The following is a 4,484-nucleotide window of genomic DNA, read 5'->3' on the forward strand; positions in this document are numbered from 1 at the left end:
AGAAACACGATGAATGTCGGAAAAAAACCAGCCTTTCTTTCATAGCTGATTTTGAAAAGGCTTTTAATAAAGTACGACCTGGAGTTTATATATAAATGCCTGTTTTGTAAATGTATAACATCTTATGCTTCACGGAGTCGTGGCTGAACGAAAACAATATCAACATACAGCTGGCTGGCTGGCTATACGATGTACCAGCAGGATAGAACWGCRGAATCTGGTAAGACAAAGGGCGGCGGGCTATGTATTCTTGTTAACAACAGCTGGTGCACTATATCTWAGGAAGTCGAGCTATCAAGCTATTGCTCGCCTGAGGTAGAGTTTCTCATGATAAGCTGCAGGCCACACTACCTACAGAGAGAGTTTTCAGCTATATTCTTTGTAGCTGTTTACATACCACCACAGTCAGAGGCWGGCACAAAAATAGCATTGAATGAGCTGTATTCCGCCATAAGCAAACAAGAAAACACTCATCCAGAGAATGCKCTCCTAGTAGCCGGGGACTTTAATGCAGGGAGACTTAAATCAGTTTTACCAMATTTCTATCAGCATGYTAAATGTGTAACCAGAGGGAAAAKAACTTTGGACCACCTRTACTCCACACAGAGATGCATACAAACATCTCCCTCACCCTCCATTTGGCAAATCTGACCATAATTCCATCCTGCTGATTCCTGCTTACAAGCAAAAATTAAAGCAGGAAGCACCAGTGACTAGATCAATAAAAAAGTGGTCAGATGAAGCAGATGCTAAGCTACAGGACTTTTGCTAKCACAGACTGSAAWATSTTCCGGGATTCCTCCAATGRMATTGAGGAGTACACCTCATCTGTCATTGGCTTCATCAATAAGTGCATCGATGATGTCRTCCCCATAGTGACCGTACGTACATACCCCAACCAGAAGCCATGGATTACAGGCAGCATCCGCACTGAGCTAAAGGCTAGAGCTGCCRCTTTCAAGGAGCGGGACTYTAACCCGGAAGCTTATGAGAAATCCCGCTATACCCTGAAACATGCAAGAGAGCACTAGCTGTACCGGAAGACTGTGTGATCATGCTCTCYGTAGCCAATGTGAGTAAAACCTTTAGACAGGTCAACATTCACAAGACCGCCTGGCCAGACGGATTACCAGGACGTGTAGCAAGTGTCTTCACAGACATTTCAACCTCTCTGTCATGATTGTCGTMGGGAGAAGGAGAGGGGGACCAAGGTGCAGCGTGGTWAGTGTTCATTATTTTAATAAAACAACTGAACACTGAACAAAACAACAAAAACGACAAACGAACAGTTCTGTAAGGTGACGAAAAACACTAAAAAGAAAATAATCACCCACAACTCAAAATGGGAAAACAGGCTACCTAAGTATGGCTCTCAATCAGAGACAAGATAGACGCTGCCTCTGATTGAGAACCAAATCAGGCCAAACAATTAGAAAGGAAAACTAGACTACACATAGAATACCCACCACAAGCACGTGAGCAACACTAAAAATAGAACATAACAAAGCAATCTACGGTCAAGGGCGTGACACCTCCCTGTCGAGTCTGTAACACAACATGTTTTTAAGCAGACCACCATGGTGCCTGTGTCAAGAACAACGTATAGGTAGACTTGCCGAAATGATACCAGACCCGTAGCAATCACGGCTGTAGCCAGAAGTGGCTTGAAGAAGGCTGGTCATAGGGTCACATCAAACACATCATGTCCAGAACCTAGACACTCAATTTGCATACGCCCAACAGATCCACAGATTGCTGTCTCTATTCGCAACTCGCCAAGCGCCTTTCCCACCATAGAATAGGAACACTATGTGAGAATGCTATTCATTGACTACAGCTCAGCGTTAACACCAAGTGCCTCAACGCTCATCAATAAACGAAGTAACCCTGGGACTAAAGCAGTCTCTATCTGGCAACTGAGAATCTGGACTTCTCTGACAGAGGGTTCTCACCCCAGGTCGGTAAGGGTAGGCCACTACACACTGCAAAGCTAGAACCTCACATGGCACTTTGCTTGCACTATGGAGAGCATCTGTCCGGGTTGCATCACTGCTGTGTGGAAAACTGCTCGGCCCCGACGCAAGGCAACTATAAGGGTAGTGCGACCAGCTAGGTACATTCACTGGGGCCAAGCTTCCTGCCATCCAGGACCTCTATACCAGGCRGTGTCAGAGGAAGGCCCTAAAAATWGTCAAAGACTCCAGCCACCCTAGTCATAGACTGTTCTCTCTGCTACCTCACTGCAAGCGGTACCGGATCGCCAAGTCTAGGTCCAAGAGGCTTCTAAACAGCTTCTACCCCCAAGCCATAAGACTCCTGAACATCTAGTCAAATGACTACCCAGACTATTTGCATTKCCCCCCTCCCCTCTCCACACCACTGCCACTCTCTGTTGTCATCTATGCATAGTCACTTTAATTAACTCTACCTACATGTACATACTACCTCAACTAACCGGTGCCCCMGCAAAATGACTCTGTAMCGGCACACACCTGTATATATTGTTATTTTTTACTGCTGCTCTTTAATTACTTGTTACKTTTATCTCTTATTCTTATCTGTATTTGAAACTGCCCTGTTGGTTAGGGCTCGTAAGTMRGCATATCACTGTAAGGTCTACACTTGTTGTATTCGGCGCATGTGACTAACACAATTGTTTTTTTTATTTTATTGAAAATAAAAWCAGAAATACCATATTTACATAAGTATTCAGACCCTTTGCTATGAGACTCGAAATTGAGCTCAGGTGCATCCTGTTTCCAWTGTTCATCCTTGAGTTGTTTCTACAACTGGATTGGAGTCCACTTGTGGTAAATTCAATTGATTGGACATGATTTGGAAAGGCWCACACCTGTCTATATAAGGTCCCACAGTTGACAGTGCATGTCAGAGCAAAAACCAAGCCATGAGGTCGAAGGAATTATTAGAACTCAGAGACAGCATTGTGTCGAGGAACAGATCTGGGGAAGGGTACCAAAACATTTCTGCGGCACTGTAGGTCCCCAAGAACACAGTGGCCTCCATCATTCTTAAATGGAAGAAGTTTTAGAACCACCAAGACTCTTCCTAGAGTTGGCCGCCCGGCCAAACTGAGCAATCGGGGGAGAAGGGCCTTGGTCATGGAGGTGACCAAGAACCCAATGGTTACTCTGACAGAGCTCTGTAGTTCCTGTTTGGAAATCGGAGAAGCTTCCAGAAAGACAATYATCTCTGCAGCACTCCACCAATCAGGCCTTTATGGTAGAGTGGCCAGACTGAAGCCACTCCTCAGTAAAAGGCACTTGGCAGCCCTTTTGGAGCTTGCCATAAGACAACTGAAGGACTCTCAGACCATGAGAAACAAGATTCTCTGCTCTGATAAAACCAAGAATGAACTTTTTGGCCTGAATGCAATACCAAAGAAGAATTGAGGGTGTAATCGCTGCCAMAGGTGCTTCAGTTTTTCATTGTTAATAAATTGCAAAACATTTTAAAAACATGTTTTTTCTTTGTCGTTATTGGCTATTGTGTGTGGATTGATGAGGAAAAAATACATCGTTAGAGAAAGGCTGTAACCTAACAAAATGTGGAAAAAGTCAAGGGGTCTGAATACTTTCCGAATGCACGTGGAATAGCATCYCAAATCCCTATTTAATGCATTGCTATTGACCAGTCCACTAATAGGGTGTCATTTGGGCCTCACTCACAGAAAGCCAGTCTCAGGGAGATGTTGAGAATGACTTGTAGAACACACAGCACTCCTAAACACACAGCAGCCATCCTGTAGAGTCTTAGTCTTCCATCTGCAGAGGAACACACACACACACCATCGTCCCACTTCACTAATGAATATATTTAAAACACAACACACATCCTCCTACATCACTAACGATTGTGATTAGAACTTTGAGAAACAAACATTTCCATTGCGCCATTGGTTTTCCCCCGATTTAGGGTTGGCAGCAAGAGTTTGCTCAAGAGTGCTGTCATCTCAATTCTGAAAATAGGAAGCTACTGTATGAAGAAATTACATGTAGCTTTAGCATGATTTAAAGGGGCAATCTGCGGATGCTGTAGCATGATTTAAATGGGCAATCTGTGATTGCTATATCACATTTCCCCATTGACTCTGAAGAATGTAACTTAAAAGTTAAATGCTCTATAAACTTAGTTTAACTTTCTAACCCCATCAGGACCCCAAATATAAGTTTGTTCTACCATGGAATTGTAAACAAACACTGTGTAGCCTCAGATGTTTGAAACTGTCATTTTGATCTCGTGGATGGTCAGTCCTTGAAAACATACTGTAGCTCTCTCTATGAATTTGAGTGGTTACATTTTTCCAACCCCTCAGGCGAGGTGTCCACTGTGTTGTTGTTTAAAAAGGTTATTTTCAAATGATCGTATTTAAAAAGTTCCTAATAGTTTTTAAAACTGAAGTGAAAAAAGACATTGAATTGATACATTTTAGTGTTTGTGACCCCAGCAGGTTTTGAACCTGAAGC

The sequence above is a fragment of the Salvelinus sp. IW2-2015 genome, unplaced genomic scaffold (assembly GCF_002910315.2).
Source record: "Salvelinus sp. IW2-2015 unplaced genomic scaffold, ASM291031v2 Un_scaffold2418, whole genome shotgun sequence".
NCBI lineage: Eukaryota > Metazoa > Chordata > Actinopteri > Salmoniformes > Salmonidae > Salvelinus > Salvelinus sp. IW2-2015.